This window comes from Trichomycterus rosablanca, chromosome 4 (assembly GCF_030014385.1).
Source record: "Trichomycterus rosablanca isolate fTriRos1 chromosome 4, fTriRos1.hap1, whole genome shotgun sequence".
Lineage (NCBI taxonomy): Eukaryota > Metazoa > Chordata > Actinopteri > Siluriformes > Trichomycteridae > Trichomycterus > Trichomycterus rosablanca.
The window spans coordinates 11,633,923-11,652,184 of NC_085991.1; the positions used below are offsets into that span (position 1 = coordinate 11,633,923).

Genomic DNA, 18,262 nt, shown 5'->3' on the forward strand with positions numbered 1-18,262 from the left:
AATTAAGGTTATTAAGGTTAGTTAAGGTTGTGTAGGTTTTCTGATAAAATCCGGGTGGATCCCTTCTTTAATCCCCTGCTCTTTCACTAAAGAATGTTGACTTATCAAAATGTCTCTTCAAAATGTATCACAGTGTGCAATTAGAAATCAATGGTGGCATTAAATTGGTAAACATGTAAAGCCTGTCTAATTCCATGGGGTTACAAAGGTACTTTATGAAAACAGCACAGAGCTTTCAAATGCTTCCTAGTCCTGACAGTTGATTAATTAAAAGAAGTTTTTACTATTTGGAGCCTTTAAATATTTTTAATGTTTCAACTCTTTAAGAAGAGGTTATAACCAGTCTATGTACTGATACTGGAGGTTTTGATAGTTTTGTAATGCAAGCACCGACCACACTCACCAGCTCAACCAGACAACATAGTCAGTCACGCAGATCAAAGTAACGCAAAGACTCTTGTTCCTGCTGGCTCGTTGGTCTAGGGGTATGATTCTCGCTTCGGGTGCGAGAGATCCCGGGTTCAAATCCCGGACGAGCCCTCGCTTGGTTGAACTATCCAAAAAAAACTTACCAAGTGTCCCGTTAAAATCTAATGATCAAACAAAAATGATACACTGGTAGAAGTTGGTAAGCTTATGTGGGTGCAAATGCCTTTAATGACACCTCATGCTTAAACTGTTAGAAATGCTTTAATGAAGCTCTGCACTGAATTTTGTTTTGTCATGAATAAACTTCCCAGTGCAACCAGTCAACATGGTTTTGACTCTAAGCCACAGAGGTCAAAGAAATCCCCTGGCATTCGTCTAGGCTGGCTCGTTGGTCTAGGGGTATGATTCTCGCTTAGGGTGCGAGAGGTCCTGGGTTCAAATCCCAGACGAGCCCTTGCTCACCCATGTTTAATTCATCAACTGCCTCTTCAGGTTTTAATCCCAGTGTGCAAATGGAAATGAAACAGGGTGATTAAATGGTAAAACTTGAACAGCTTTCTACGTGGATGCCAGGCCACATTATTAAAATTCTAACCTTTAGCTTAAACTTTGTCCTCGTACAATTAAAACAAAATAAATAAATAAAAAATGAAATCATGCTGCCAGAGTTATTCTAAAAGCCATCGATAGGTTTTGTGAATCCATGTTTAAATTTAAAGCACTGTCATTGTTGATAGTTTTTTATTAACAATTGATAAAACATATTTATCTCTATTTTGTTGATTAAAAAAAAGTGGAGAAATTCCTCACATAGATCAGGAGACTCATCAAGGTCTCGACCGGACTTAAAATTGTACTAATTGTATTGTAATGAACATGCAAGATAATTAATAGAGAAAGTACTGTTCCATCATTATGAAAGACACAATATAAGCACTACATGAGCTAACAAAGAGGAAATGTGATAAGGAAAATATTTAAATTTACATGAATTTACTACCTGAGCCTCAGTACAAAGAGAACCAGAAAGATTGTGTCTATTCATTTGGAACTTAAATGAATAAAACAGATAAAACTTGTTTTACTTTGTAAACTATTCCAGATAAAATACATCTGTTTAAAAAGCAAACAGCTCCACCTAGTGAGAACAAAACACTTATCACATGAAAGAGTTTTTGTGCAGCACGACTGGAGTTGCTGTTACTGTGGGCACCATGGCGCACGGTAAGACAGTGCAGAATCTGTTACAGCAGCAGAGGAGATCTTCAGCTCCACTTTCATATCTTCTGTATTATTATTTATAGACAGACGTGGATCAGCTGGTTTAGCATATGTGGCCTGTTTTGTGGATCTCATAATCAGCCCCAGAAACTCTGGTTTTGATCCAGGTTTTTGATGATACCAGTGGAGACTATATGGTGAACCTGTATATGTGCAGGACAGTGTGATGCTGCTTCCTTCTGTTGAAGATAAGTTGGGTTGGTCTGGTTCAATGCTGTCAGCAGCCTCTGCTATAAAAACAAAATTTACACAAACCAATATCACATTTAAATAAAAGTAGATTTTAATAATAACAAGAATACATGTAATTAACAAAGAATAAATAATATATATTTACCAGTGTGAGCAACAATAATAAATGCTAAAACAAGGAGTAACATGGTTGTTCTGCGTGTCAGTTCAAATAACCAGCTTTAAAGAAAATGCACGTTTCTACATAGTGAATCATAAGGTCTAAATCTAGAAGCAGCTTCCTTAATGCTTTTCTGCCTGTGCTGACTTATATGTAAGTGTTTTAGTACACAGTGCTAGGCTACTTACAAAGACTGCAGTTACAGAAGATGGTATGAAACAACATTTTTTTCCAGAAGACAGAAGTCGCCCACAAGTCATGCAATTTAATAGCATTTTTTATAGATTACAATTTTATCATTTACAAAACATATTTGAGTACACCTGGTAGTATTAAGATCACTTATTAATATACCAGATTTCTCAGTTGAGTTGTTAAGTAAGCAATGATCTCATGCCCTAGCTTATTTTATCATATATAAAAAGCACCATATATATTAAAACACCATAAAATGGTGAAATTAAATTGCCAGTACAAAACCAATACAGATCAATTCTTAGTATGTCACTGTACACCCACAGCAAAAAAAAAAAAAAAAAAAAGGACAGCAGATAATTTAAGTTGTTACTCATCACCTTTATAACAGTAATTTAAAAGATAAACAAAGAAATATATAAAAAAAAAAGTGAAATAAAACAGATACAGATCATCTACAAAACTAACACAGAGCAGCTTTCTCTGTGCCATTCCATGCCTACAGCAAGAAAAAAACATCATCACTATAAAATACATTAAAAAGAAAAGCAGCGCAGATCATGTCTCAGATTGCAAAAGTAGGAAAATCATTTGCTTATCATATTAATTTAAATGGCAAAAAAATAAATAAATAAAAAATAGAGAACCTAAAAAGAGAGAATGCTTAAAAACAAACCCTATGGTCAGAAAAAGTTTGGAAACTCTGTGATTTGTTCATGTTTTGAAACATTTATTCAAGTGACAAAAGATTTCCATTATTTTATTGAGCAATAAAATACACTTGCAACACACTTAAGACAAATGCATATTTAGCACTGTGTTACATTACTATTCCAATTACAGTGCTACCTTGTAACTCGACATCCCCTAAACTCAAAATCTTTGAAATTTTTACGCCCTCCGTCGAGAAATTTCAACCCTTAAATTCGACATTTCTCTTTTAAACTTGTGTATGTGACTGCTGCTCTATTCAGCACTGAGAAACTGTGAGAATCAGCTTTTCCAAGAGAGTCTAATATGCTTATCGTTAAAAAAAAGATTAATGTGACTTAATGTATTAAAAGAACCGACATAGGAACACAAAACCTCTCTTAATAATTACTGCTCATACGTTCTCTCCACTAATGAAATTCCTCGCTCATTGTTTTAGTACAATAAGTCACGTTAATCTTTGTGCACCGACACACTCAATTGGAAATAACGGCACAGCTGGCGCACAAGCGGTTTTGCCGCTTCTCATGTGAATGCACCTTTACTGAACGGAATACGATATTCCAAGATCAACCATCTCCACGATTAAGAAGCCTAAGGAAAGAGGTAAAGAGGTTTTATTGTATTTTGTTATTGATTTTTAACTATTTTTAATTGTATTTCAGTGTTTTTATATTATATTTGTGTCAAAAACAACCCCATTATTTTACATTAGCCTAAAATATATACAGTTCAAAGCCGCTCTGGTGGCTCAGCGGTAAAACACACACTGAACACCTGGGATCCCGAATACATCATATCGAGTCTCAGCTCTGCCTACCGGCTGGGCTGAGTGGCCGCATGAACAACGATTGCCCTGTTGTTCAGATAGGGGTAGAATATTAAAAGCCGGATAGGGTCTCTCTCTCATAACTAATGCAATTATGTCTGCTGGCTGACTGATGGCGCCTGCACAGAGATGGGAAAAGAGTGCTGTCAGAGTGTGTCTCTGACAAAATGCATACGGCTGCTGCCCACGTGTCAGAGCGGGGATCGGTATTGGTGAAGAGGAAGCATGCAATCGGGCGATTGCACATGCTAAAAGGAAATGGGGGAGAAAATGCATTAAAAAAAATAAATAAATAAAATATATATATATATGTATATGCAGTTCTACGGGACCATGGAACGCATTAACATATTTTCCATACATCCTTATGGAAAGAAATACCTTGAAACTCAACGCCTTTTAAACTCGACGTCAATCCTAGAACCAACTGAGGTCGAGTTTCAAGGTACCACTGTATTTTCACTTATTATGTAATTGATTGGAAACTGAGGATACTAATTCATAAAGTTTAATACAAGACTTCAGTCTGTGGTCAGTGTAGATGGATCAACCTCTTCATGATGCAGCATGTATTTACAATAGGAGACAGATCTGAAAAAGATTATATTTCTGTTGTTGAGAAATGTTATTTTTATACTGATCATCATTTATCATCATTTACAAAGTTTGGCACAGAGTGGTAATCCATGACCCATCTTTGCTTGCAAAAACTTTGCTGACTTTGGTGGATATACCTCATAATGATATCCTTACCTGTTACCAGTTACTCTGCTTATTGTGGAATTTATTAATACAATGTCACTTCAATATTTTTGAAATTTTGCTTTTGTCCCAACTTTATTATAGTGTTGCAATATTATAATATTTAATTTAATAGTTAATATTTGTACAATTGAATCAACCAATGAGAGTCATTTCTTTGCACCTTTGTCATTTAAATAAAGGTTCATTATCAAATCACAGATTCTTGTTCTGTTACATTTTACAAAATGTCCCAACTTTTAGAAATGGAGCTTGTATTATAACATATTTACAATTGTAATTCTTCCTATCTTAATTTTATATACCATATGGTTATTTTCATACAACCCCAAATCAGAAAAAGTTGGGACAGCATGGAAAATGCAAATACATTGACTTTGACTTTTATTTGATTGCAGACAGGATAAACCTGAGATATTTCATGTTTTATCTGCTCAACTTCATTTCATTTATTAATAAACATCCATGTCACAGAGAGCAGGTGCTGTTTGTATTGTATTGTGTGTGTGTGTGTGTGTGTGTGTGTGTGTGTGTGTGTGTGGTTAACTGATAAGTAAAAAGACAAAACAAACTTTGATCTTCTGAACTTTGGGGAAACTTCATATAAGAGAGTTTTTGTACAGCATCTCAATAGCTTTGTATCACTGGGCGTGCACAGTGATAGAGAGCAGAATCTGTCAGCTTTAGATTATTAATAATAAGTACAGTAGATGTATCACCTGTGTTGGACTGTAATCGAGAGTCAGTAGGATTGTGCTCATAACCGCTAAGTGATTTGGCACCTTTATACAGTAAAAACTGTGGTGCGCTGTTAGGATTTTGTTTGTACCAGTAAAGATCAATGTACAGTGCCTATAGAAAGTCTTCATACCCCTTTGAAAGTGTCACTTTTTAGTCTTTCAGCCTGAAATCAAAACTCACAACAAAGAAATCTTTCTCCAGCTTTATTTACATATTTTGCCTTACAACATTCAAGCAATGAGAAAAAATTAAACGGTTCTGAAAATTAATAAAAAAAATTAAAAGTAAAATAACAGGGTTAGAAAAGTCATCAGTCCCCTGATTCAGTACTCTGTAGAGCCACCTTTTGCTTTAATTACAGCCATGAGTCTGTTTGGATATGTCCCTACCAGCTTTGCACATCTGGATTGGGGAATATTTGCCCATTCTTCCTTGCAGAATTGTTCAAGTTCAGTAAAATTTTCTGGTGACCGGTAATGCACTGCTCTGTTCAAGTCCATACAGATTTTCTATCGGATTTGGGTCAGAGCTCTGACTTAGCCACTAAAGGACATTTACCTTCATATCCTTAAGCCACTACTTTGTTTTTTTGGCAGTGTGTTTAGGGTCATTGTCGTGCTGGAAGATGAATCTCCTACCCATCTTCAGCTGTCTAGCAGAGGGCCGCATGTGTTCCTCAAGAATTTGGATGTACTTGGAGGAATCCATTTTCCCTTCAATCCTGACCAATTGCCCAGTTCCTGCTGAAGAGAAACACCCCCATAACATAATGTTGCCACCACCGTGCTTCACAGTAGGTATGGTGTATTGTTGGTGGTGTGCTGTGTTTGGTTTTCGCCAAACATACCACTTGGAGTTCAGTCCAAAAAGTTCAATCTTGGTCTCTACTGACCATAAAACCTTTTGCCACATGTCATTAGAATCTTCCAAGTCTTTTTTGGCAAAGCGCAAACGAGACTTAGCATGGCACTTTTTTAGGAGTGGCTTCTTTCTTGCCACCCTGCCATACAGGCCAGCTTTGTGTAAAGCATGCGAGATTGTTGTCACATGCACAGGCCGACCAACCTCAGCCATACAGCATTGTAGGTCCTTCAAAGTTGCTATTGGCCTCTTGGTAGCTTCCCTGATCAATGTCCTCCTGGCTCGGTCATCCAGTTTGGAGGGACGGCCCGATCTTGGCAAGGTGTTGGTGGTGCCATACACTTTCCACTTCTTGATAATGCTCTGAACAGTACTCAGGGGGATAGATAAAGCTGCTGAAAACTTTTTGTATCCTTCTCCTAACTTGTGCCTTTCCACAACTTTATCACGGAGCTCTTTTGAAAGCACCTTTCCAACCATGGTGTTACCATGCACTACTAGTAGTGGACTCGTCAAGGAACAGCTGGTTTTATTCTGAAGTAAGCAAAACCAGTACAATTGATGTCGGGTGTGGGCCAGTTAGCCTGGTGTGTGATCTGGAAGGTGATTGGTTGTACCTGAGCAAGTTTATAATGTTCACTCTAAGGGGCTGGTTACTTATCCAAACCAGGTATTTTACTAATTAAATTATAATAATTTATCAGATTTTTTTAAAGTGTAATTTCCATTTTCAGGGTATAATGTGACAAAAGGCAAGGATTTCGATAGGGTATGAAGACTTTCTATAGGCACTGTAGCTGCTGCTGGACTGATATGAACATTTTAGAGTAACAGTCTCTGTTTCTTTTGCAACAATGTTGGCATCTATTGGCCCAGTTTCATCTGCAAAACCACCTGTTGTAAAAAAAAAAAAGAAAAGCAAAGAATATAATGTGTAAGTTTTTACAAAAATATTAATCAGAAAACTTAAAAATTTAGCACAATACATTAACATCTAAACTGTTCATAAGATGAGCATTAATTAACACAACGTTTTACCAAATATAAAGAAATATGTTTATTATTACCTGATGCTAGAGTGAGAATCAGTGTTATGTATCTCCCAATGTGCACATAGTTGCATAGTTGAGGCATTTCTGAACACAGACAGTGTGAGCACTAGGTTCTGTATAAAACTTATCAAATAAGTCCCTAGAAAACCACATACAGGAAGTGCAGATGCTACAGCACAACTACACACATCATTGGTTTACAGAATCCATTGTTCACCAAGTCACTGCTGTGGGCTTTTGGAGTTAGTGGGCTGTGATGTGAGTCAGTAATTAAAATAATAAGTGGATCAGATTCGTAGCGACCATATGTATAGTGTTTCTTCTAAACATCTTCTCTTTGTTCTTTGTTCCTCTAATTGTATCCATCCATATAGTTGCTGACCATCATCTTCCTCTTTTACCTTTACCAACTCTTCTATGTATAACTGTCTTTTCCATTGAACTGGTTCTTCTAATCTCAATCTGTCCAAAATAAGAGAGCTTTAGTCTGGTTATGTTTTGTGTGAGAGGTTAGGTTTGATTTGGTATAGTATGTATTTGCTGTCTTTATTTGATGTTCTTTTAAAGCTTTAACACTTATTATGGCTCTGCTGCTGCACATGATTAAAAGATGTTTTATGTAATTCATTTGTTACTGTAGTTTATGGTTGGACATGTGGCTATATTTATGACAGTGGTATAACAGTTTCTCATGCATTGGTGTTTTCAGCCTTGTCCTATACAGACTGAGATTTCTCCAGATTCTCCTAATCCTTTCACTACTTTAATAATACCAACTAGAGGAATAGATTTTGTACTGTTTTCCCCAGGAGGATATTAAGGTGCAAACATCATAAAACATTAGTTCTCCTGGATACAGTGCTGTAAAAATTTGCCCCTTCCAAATTTCTTGTATTTGTGCATATTAGTCACATTTATAGGTTTCAGATCGTTCATTCATTCATTCTTTGTTGTACAACCACTTTGTCTTGTCTTTGTCCTGGTTGCAGTGGGTCTGATTCACTGGACAGGAAACACCTTGGACAGGTCAACATTCCATCACAGGACAAACACGCACACCTTCGAAGGTGTGGTGGGGTTCCACAGGGGTCAATCCTTGGTCCCATTTTATTTTCTTTATATATGCTCTCCTTAGGAAACTTGATAAGTCGCTGTAACATTTCTTAGCATTTTTATGCTGATGATACAGCTTTATTCCTCTGTAAAGAGAAATGATTTCAGTAGATTAGAAAGCCTTAGTGAATGTATTCATGCAATAAAAGATTGGATGAGCTGTAATTTTCTCAAATTATATGAGGGAAAAACAGAAGTATTGGGTCTGGGCCCCCATTATGTTGCCAATGACCTAAAGAAGGAACTTATCCTAGAAACCTTGGTGTTAATTTTGATTCTGAGCTGAATTTATCAATGCATGTAACAAAGCTGGTACAGGCTTGTTATTTCCAATTGAGAAATATTGCTAAAATCAGAAAAATGCTCTCTTTCCAGGATACAGATTATTCATGCTTTTGTATCATCACACCTTGATTACCGTAACACTCTCTTTACTTGTCTCAGTCAAGGGGCAATGGCACGGCTGCAATTGGTCCAAAATGCAGCCGCCCGAGTACTCACTAGGACTAAAAGAAGGGAGCATATTACCTCAATACTGGCCTCTTTGCACTGGTTGCCTGTTGCTTTTAAGGTTTAATCCACTGTCACCCCATTCTAGGTTTGCTTATGAGTTGGAGGAGGTTTTGTTCATGTCAAGTCAAGTCAAGTCAACTTTATTTATATAGCGCTTTTTACAATAGACATTGTCTCAAAGCAACTTTACAAAATCCAGGACCAACAGATACGAAAACCCCTGTTGAGCAAGCCGAGGGCGACTGTGGCAAGGAAAAACTCCCTGAAAATTACAGGAAGAAACCTTGAGAGGAACCAGACTCAGCAGGGCCCATCCTTCTTGGGTGGTCTGGAGGATACTTTAAATAAATACATGATTTACACAGAGCATACAAACACAGAATTAAATGATCTAAAAGTTATAACTGGTAATAAATAGATAAATAAATAAATAAATAATAATAGAGTTGTTATTCGCTCTAGTCTTCAATAAAGTCTGTAGTGAGTTCTTGTCATTCTTGGTGCAATTACTCCAGACCCGTCACATCCGGCAGGAGCAGCATCATTGTCACGGCAGTCTTGACTTTAATCCTTAACCTCAGGTTTCCATCAGAATGCCTTTGGAGTAAAACAACAAAGAATGTAGTTAATAATGTACAATGCTAGTTGAGTAAAACAGTTTTACAGAGAGTTTTAGACTCTGGCAGCCCTAAATATTACAGCATAACTAAAAGGGAGAGCAAGCAGGTAACAAGGTCATGAAGGCTTTCACAGGACATCAGCGCCCACCTCTCCTACCCAAACCGGAGTGATTGGACAAGAGAGGCAGAACGACAGCAACCCACATGATGCTCCCACAACCAGGTTTCACTGTAGTGATAGTATTTGCCAGGTTGATGTGCAGTACCTGTTTTTTGCTTAGTGTTTGTTGTTACCTAAAACTTGCATTTTAATTATTTTGTATGTAAATTTACATCAGAGAACATACATGTACAAAGTTCTGTACAGGCTGTCATATGCCTATTAATCAACAGTGGTATCCGTAATATCACTCTGCTTGCAGTTTTTATTTAACTGTTGTTCTTGCTGTAACAAATAGGTTCACTTGAAAAATCTTGAGTGACAAACCTTGTTCGAGGCTGTGATTCCATAATGTTTCAAATATGGATTATGGTACCACTTATACTTACTAAGATGTTTAAGGTGTTTGCTGTGTACCGGCACGTGTTGTTTAATGTTTAAACTTTAGGTGGCACCTTTTGATTTTTCATTTTTCATGATGTTTTTGATTTTTCAACATTTACCTCTATAGAATTTAATTACATGTATTTGGTTATGTCAAAGAGCAAAAACATCAACACTCCAGACAGTCATGGGATTTTCAGTGGGTTCAGACTACAGAGTAATGTATAGCTGCCCTGTCACTTATATAGGCACAGATGACTGTCTGCCAAGGTCTCTTTAATCAGACATGGTATTTAAAAACTCCAGCAGTGCTGCTGTGTCTGATCCACTCATACCAGCACAACACACACTAACACACCACCACCATGTCAGTGTCACTGCAGTGCTGAGAATCATCCACCACCCAAATAATACCTACTCTGTAGTGGTCCTGTAAGGGTCCTGACCATTGAAGAACAGGGTGGAAGCAGGCTAAAAAAGTATGCAGAGAAAAAGATGGACTACAGTCAGTAAAAACTACAAAGTGCTTCTTTCTGGTAACTGGAGCTGATAAAATGGACAGTGAGTGTAGAAACAAGGAGGTGGTCATAATGTTATGCCTGTTCGGTGTATGTGCACCAGTGATGTTATTCAGGTTAAAATTTAAACCTGATAAAATTAAAACAATTTCTTTTTCATGCACCAGCAAAACCATGTAATTGATGTGATTGGTTTTTGTACAGTATAGAATGATTTCCTGTCACTGTGGGCTGCAGAGCACAGTAGTAGAGAGCAGAATCTGATACACGGATACACGGGGCAGAACGCCAATACATCACAAGGCCTCTGACACCCCTCAGACATAACCAGTCATATTATGGTGACAAGAGCACTGCTAAGTGTTCATAAATATTTAAAAAAATATATAAATAAATAAATTACTCAAGTTAAACAGCAATTGTCACATATGATCTTAATGGAGAACATTAAGTTGCAGAACATGTATTAAATGTTGCACTGATTTATTTAAAATATGTCTTCATTGTTTAAGATAATAGTCACTACCTAAAGGATTTTCTGTTCACACAATCCTCTTTATTTTCTGCTGGTGCTTTAATAAGAATGTGGGTTCCATCTATGCAGCCACTGACCCTTGGAAATCCTAAAAGATTAAATGGTGTAGAGCGACTTTTCTATGACTTTCCAGTTTAGTCCTTTCCTTTTGTAAGATGGACCGACATACAATTGCCTTGCCTATATGTTCAGCGTCTCTTACATCCATAGAAAAGTTTTATTGGCAGAAAACAGAGAGCAAAGTAAAGTCTGCAAAGAAGTGAGGGCTGATCCACAATGTGTAATATTGCAAATGTGCAGCTTAAAAATGTTGTTCATGTAACGCTTAATGGGCTATGACAGGACAAGAGGGGCAGACACACACACACACACACACACACACACACACAGATAGATTAACTACAGTTTTAATGGTAATAAAAGACAAGACACACAACAAGGTTACACAAGACAGGTAGGAACTCGACAAGACAAACTAACACCACATATGCTAAATGCTAACCTAAAGTAAACATACATGAACAATGCTTATCTAATCTAAAGGCTAAACACTAAGCTAAACAAGAACTAGACAGGGCTAAACGGAGCTAGGCAGAGCTAAATAGAACTAAGCAGAACTAAACAGAGCTAAGGCTAACAGACAAAGGCTAAATAGAGCTAAACAGGACTAAACAAAGCTAACAGAGCTAAACAAAGGTTAAGGCAAAAGCAAATGGATGGACAGACAGAAAGAAAGACAGACTCGAAAACCATGTATTGCCTAGAAAACCAAACCAACAGAGTTAAATCAAAAGAAGATCAGGAGTAAAATAGTCTCCACTTGCCTGTTTTCCAGCTCCCCTCTTAAATACTCTCAGATAAGGGGCAGCTGGAACTAATTAGCAGAGGAGGACCAATCAGAAAAAGGGTGTTGGCTCAGGACTGATAGAGAGAGGGGTGTGGCACCTCTATACTGGAGCACAAAGAGGCTGAATCCTTGACAGTTTATGTATATGGGGCAGAGTGGGGACGGTTGCAGCACTTTGTGTATTTCCTTCAGTTACACAGACACAGTTTGTATAGAAATGACAAAATTTTAAAACATTTAATCCACATCTGTCAGCTACCCACCCACACAGCTGTAACATATATACAAATGTACAATATGAAATATTGCAACTGACCCCATAACAGTGGGCAGTTGCAACATTCATCAATATGTAATAAAATTATTCTTTAACATCATTGTGCAAAGACTTTTTATATGTGTACAGATAGGGTTTTCACTCATTAATTTGGTTGTATAAAGACTAATACTAGTAAAAGGAAAAATATAGGCCTTGTTTTTAAGCAACAATTATGTTTGGTTGATTATTACAGTCCATTTAAACTACAAAATATTTTAGCTTACTGAACTGTGTGTGTAATAATGTTAGAATTAATGTTGTAACAAGGCTTTTAATTAATATTGTGATAGGGGACAATTGCAACAGCATGTTGTAACTGTCCCTACATTGACATCCATAATAAAACTTGCTGTGTTAGGCTTTCTTTAATCTCTGTTTCTATTGGATAACACGTCTGACTACGAATCAAAAGATTCTAGGTTCGACTCCTGGCTGGCTCAGTTACTTTGTGCCTTTTTTGTCTTTCTTACTCCTTGTGTATGGTTCTCGGTACCTCAAACCCAACAATGCAGCTATTGTCAAAGTGGAAAGAAGTGCCTGATGCTGGCGTCAGTTCTGTTGGAACTATGACTGCAGTCTATCAGGGAGCAGTGGACGTGAGCTGGGCGTGGCTGATCGTTGGAATGCCGTGATCGTGTAGTGCTTAGTACTCTGTGTTGTGGCTGTGTGTTCAGGGAAGTCACAAGCGCAGTCTTTATGATAGGACTTGAGCAAAACTTTGCCTATTAGTTTCTCTGCACCATGATGCTGTAGCTCAAGAGGCTTGTTCTGTTGGAACTATGACTGCAGTCTATCAGGGAGCGGTGGACGTGAGCTGCACGTCGCTGACCGTTGGAATGTCGTGATCGTATAGTGGTTAGTACTCTGCGTTGTGGCCGCAACAACCCCTGTTCGAATCTGGGTCACGGCAGGGTGTTTTGTATGCCATGCTTCAAAGTTTTCCAGTCTCTCCTTGGTCAAAAGACAGAAATAAGGCCGGAGCTTCAGGGAAGTCACAAGCATAGTCCATCAGGGGCCAGTGGCGCAATGGATAACGTGTCTGACTATGGATCAGAAGATTCTAGGTTCGACTCCTGGCTGGCTCGGTTACCTTGTGCCTCTTTTGTCTTTCTAACTCCTTGTGTATGGTTCTTGGTACCTCAGATCCAACAATGCAGGTCTTGTCAAAGTGGAAAGAAGTGACTGATGCTGGCGTCAGCTGATGACAAATCCTTCAGTTTCCCATATGGTCTAGCTGTCAGGGTTCCTGGTTTTCACCCAGGCGGCCCGGGTTTGACTCTTGGTATGGGAATTCGTGTTTTTGATAGGACTCGAGCAAAACTTTGCCTATTAGTTCCTCTTAGTACTCTGCGTTGTGGCCGCAACAGCCTCGGTTCGAATCCGGGTCACGGCAGTGTGTTTTTATATGCCGTGCTTCAAAGTTTTCCATTCTCTCCTTCGTCAAAAGACAGAAATGAAGCCGGAGCTTCAGGGAAGTCACAAGCACTGTCCCACAGGGGCCAGTGGTGCAATGGATAACGCATCTGACTACGGCTCAGCAGATTCTAGGTTCGACTCCTGGCTGGCTCGGTTATCTTGTGCCTTTTTTGTCTTTCTAACTCCTTGTGTATGGTTCTCGTTACCTCAGATCCAACAATGCAGGTCTTGTCAAAGTGGTAAGAAGTGACTGATGCTGGCGTCAGCCGATGGCGAGATCTTCAGTATAACATATGGTCTAGCTGTCAGGATTCCTGGTTTTTACCCATGTGGCCCGGCTTCGACTCCTGGTATGGAAATTCGTCTTTCGAATCCGGGTCACGGCAGGGTGTTTTTGTATGCCGTGCTTCAAAGTTTTCCATTCTCTCCTTGGTCAAAAGACAGAAATAAGGCCAGAGCTTCAGGGAGGTTCACAAGTGCAGTCCCAAAGGGGCCAGTGGCGCAATGGATAACGCATCTGACTACGGATCAGAAGATTCTAGGTTCGACTCCTGGCTGGCTCGGTTACCTTGTGCCCTTTTTGTCTTTCTAACTCCACAAAGTGGAGACCTTTAAACAACGTGTGGTTACTAATCTGTATGTCATTAACACACATATATATATATTAAAAGAACGGCTGTATAAGATGAACTGCTTGTATTTGGTGTTACAGTTGTGATTTTTTTTGAGCAGTTGTGAAAGCTCATTTTATTTTAGTTCTCTTTAAAACTGACTGTTAACAAATAATGCACTAATGCAGTGTGCGTGCACATTCTGGTAAACACCCAGATATTTCTTAAAAGGCAGTGTAGCTGTTCAAGCCGTCTGGGTTGATCAATCAGACCAATCGGCCCAGAAACACATTTTCCTAGGCAGGTCGAGACGAGGTGGCTGAGTGGTTAAGGAGATGGGCTGCTAATCCGTTGTGCTCTGCATGTGTGATTTTGGAAACCAGACCTTTAAACATTGATCAAAACCCCTGAAATTCTTGCTTTCAGCTCTGATAATTAAGCTCTCACCTTTACAACATATTGGTACTACTCACATAAAAATACAACTGTAACACCAGAGAGAAACAGTTCATCTTATACAGGCATTTTTTAATGCAGTTGTGTTTTTGGCTTACTTCATGAAGGTAGAGCATGTTCTGACGTGGTGGTTAAGGCGATGGACTGTTAATCCATTGTGCTCTGCACGTATGGGTTCGAATCCCATCCTCATTGAAAACCAAGCCTTTAAACATTGAACAACGTTAATGACATACAGATAGTAACCACACATTGTTTAACGGTCTCCACTTGTGGATTTGGATTATTGAGCATGCATTAAGAGTTTTTGACAAGGATGGGATTCGAACCCACGCGTGCAGAGCACAATGGATTAGCAGTCCATCGCCTTAACCACTCGGCCACCTCGTCTGATGAAGCTATGAGGAATGCTCTTCTGGTCTGATTGCAGGTGAGTCATTTGTAATCAAGTGTGGCAGAAGGAGATTCAGAGGGCTGGATTGGCCTGAAAACGGGTGGAAAGAGGCAACACATTTGCTTTTCCACATATGATCAATAGGCTGCAATGTTTTCAAGGCAGACTGAGGTCATTTGAGAGAGTTTTTAAAAGTACTTTCACCTCCACGAGGATGGGATTCGCCTGCACTTTTAAAAGCTCTCTTGAATTACTTTGGTCTGCTTTGAAAACATTGCAGCCTATTGACCATATGAGGAAGAACAAACAGACGTAGGAGTAGCAATTCGAAAAGCAATGGTACTGCACCCTCTGTCAATCTTCTCCGACCTTCTGGGATTTTTGGTTCAACCAAGTGGTCTGGTAAGAAATGTCTGCTACAGACCTTCGTATGAGGCGAAATAGTAAAGTGGTCCCGACGGATGTTTATTAGCCACTGCCTCCTGAGGTCTCTCTGAGCTGGGAAGCTATGAAAACTTAAACTTTCATTAAACTTCACACAGAGCAAAGAGGAACACAACAGTGCTCTGAATATTTATTAAGCTGTTTCTGGAAATGTTCCGAGTTGAAAACTTTACTCCGGACACTCATTTTAATCTCACACTAGCAAAAAATGTAAGGTTTTGCGTATGCCGGATAATGTAAACAATACAACCGAAAACATCCAAGCTGCATTATTTGAAAACGGAAATGCGTCCTAGCCATGAGTGCAAGGAGTCCATTAGAAATCAAAGGTGGCATTAAGTTGGTAAACATGTAAAGCCTGTCTAATTACATGGGGTTACAAAGGTACTTTATGAAAACAGCACAAAGCTTTCAAATGCTTCCTAGTCCTGACAGTTGACTAATTAAAAGAAGTTTTTACTATTTGGAGCCTTTAAATATTTTTCATGTTTCACCTTTTTAAAAAGAGGTTATAACCAGTTTATGTACTGATACTGGAAGTTTTGATAGTTTTGTAATGCAAGCACCGACCACACTTACCAGCTCAAACAGACAACATAGTTTTGAAGGTCAGTCACACAGATCAAAGTAACACAAAGACTCTTGTTCCTGCTGGCTCGTTGGTCTAGGGGTATGATTCTCACTTCGGGTGCGAGAGGTCCCGGGTTCAAATCCCGGATGCAAATCCCGGATGAGCCCTTTTTTTAGTGGAATGCTTCGTTGAACTATACAAAAAACTTATCAAGTGTCCCGTTAAAATCTAATGATCAAACAAAAATGACACATGCTGATACACTGGTAGAAGTTGTTAAGCTTATGTCGATGCAAATACCTTTCATGCCTTTAATGACACCTCATGCTTAAACTGTTAGAGATGCTATAATGAAGCTCTGCATTGAATTTTGTTTTGTCATGAATAAACTTCCCAGTGCAACCAGTCAACATGGTTTTGACGCTAAGCCACAGAGGTCAAAGAAATGCCCTGGCATTCGTCCAGGCTGGCTCGTTGGTCTAGGGATATGATTCTCGCTTAGGGTGCGAGAGGTCCCGGGTTCAAATCCCGGACGAGCCCTTGTTTACCCATGTTTAATTCATCAACTGCCTCTTAAGGTTCTAATCGCAGTGTGCAAATGGAAATAAAACAGGGCGATTAAATGGCAAAACTTGAACAGTTTTCTAGAATTTTAATAATGTGGCCTGGCATCTAATCGATAAATCGAGTTCTGGGTGACAAATGATCAATTAGCCAAGTTCTCAAGTCTAACAAAGTTTATTTAGAAAAGGTTTGGTTCTCCTCAGGCCTCACCAGCTGGTATCTGCACTTCTGCTTTCAGAGAACAATCAATGCAAGTCAGAGAGAGACAGACCCCGTGCGCAGAGTTCAACGTGCTTTTATAACTTTGCCCACACCTTCTCTATAAATCGAGTTCTTTGTTCTCATGGTCTGTTCAAACCAGTCCTAATTAATTCTTTCAGATGTTACTTTATTGTCGTCATTGACCTTGTCCGAGGCACCGAATCCGGCCTTATCGGTACAGGACATTATTAGGGAGTTCTTCTATGTATCTGAGTGCTAGCAATTATCTGTTTTACTCCCTTCACATCGACCTTGCACCAACTCAATTGTAACTCACTGTTTTACTTTGCTAACAGGTGGGGTGTCCAATTTTAATTTTCCTAACAATCCCCCTTAGAATGCAAAACATTGCATTCTTCTCCAATAGCAGAAGTCAGATCTCAAACTTACACAATTAAAAGCATGCGTGGACCCTCAGATACCTGATAGAGCAGAGTTTAACGTCCTTTAGAGACGGGAAGCACCTATATGTGATAATCATATGTAATTAAACTAAAATACGCTAAATTCCCATTATGTCATTGTGATGCCATCAAATTGATTATACATAACCACACAAAAATAAAATGAAATACAAAAAGGTGTTCCATGTTTTTGATGATGATATCTTTTTATTAACAGGGTGTCTGGTTCAGTATGAGAAACGACAGCCTCATTTATCAGTGACCTCCCCCTTAGATCACTCCTTACGTTGTGCCTTTCCCAAGGGCACAGTCTCCCTGTTGGCAAGGTGAGACAAAGCAGGTGTTCTGGCAATCTTCCCAGAAACTGCTTCAAGCTATCACATTCCCCAGACCAACTTTTCTCCCTGAACCATCATCAAACATACAGAACCTACTGTATACGAAGATATATTTGTAACTTGTGCTAAAAGCAAATGTACCTATGTGTGTAGTATTTACCCATTACTTTATTCATGTGCTATCAAGTGTTCCTCTAAATATTTGTGTATTGTTGTAATGCAAGCTAAGTAGAAAATACATAGTAAATTCAAAAGACAATCTTCTATTCTTGCTTCGCATGTTTCTGGATGTCATCCAACTTCAAGGTGTTCCTGTGAATAAATCACACACTTCCCAAAGCAAAGAAATCAACATACTCATCCTTATTTTGATCACCCAGGTCCTCATGAGCGTCAGGGTTAAGCCCTGTCGACATGAACAGTACTGTCTCATCAGTTTTAACAGGAGAGGCCCCCTTTTGGATCACAGCGCTGATAAATTTTACTATCAGAGCTCTGATGCAAGGCACGCAGCAACACCCACACACGACCACCATAGCCAAACTTACACACACAGCCATGGCTAATTGCATGATCAGACC

The 18,262-nt window shown here is 38.8% G+C and overlaps 6 non-coding genes across 6 annotated transcripts; 5 read left to right on the top strand and 1 right to left on the bottom strand.

The window, feature by feature from the left end:
• Positions 1-468: 468 nt before the first annotated feature.
• Positions 469-540, top strand: trnap-cgg (transfer RNA proline (anticodon CGG)). The gene has a single exon. It is a non-coding gene; the product is annotated as a tRNA-Pro (tRNA).
• A 271-nt stretch (positions 541-811) lies between these two features.
• trnap-agg (transfer RNA proline (anticodon AGG)) lies at positions 812-883 on the top strand. The gene has a single exon. It is a non-coding gene; the product is annotated as a tRNA-Pro (tRNA).
• A 12,351-nt stretch (positions 884-13,234) lies between these two features.
• On the top strand, positions 13,235-13,307 carry trnah-aug (transfer RNA histidin (anticodon AUG)). Its single transcript has one exon. It is a non-coding gene; the product is annotated as a tRNA-His (tRNA).
• An 821-nt stretch (positions 13,308-14,128) lies between these two features.
• On the top strand, positions 14,129-14,201 carry trnar-acg (transfer RNA arginine (anticodon ACG)). The gene has a single exon. It is a non-coding gene; the product is annotated as a tRNA-Arg (tRNA).
• An 812-nt stretch (positions 14,202-15,013) lies between these two features.
• On the bottom strand, positions 15,014-15,095 carry trnas-gcu (transfer RNA serine (anticodon GCU)). Its single transcript has one exon. It is a non-coding gene; the product is annotated as a tRNA-Ser (tRNA).
• Positions 15,096-16,582: 1,487 nt separating this feature from the next.
• On the top strand, positions 16,583-16,654 carry trnap-agg (transfer RNA proline (anticodon AGG)). Its single transcript has one exon. It is a non-coding gene; the product is annotated as a tRNA-Pro (tRNA).
• The last annotated feature ends 1,608 nt before the right edge of the window (positions 16,655-18,262 follow it).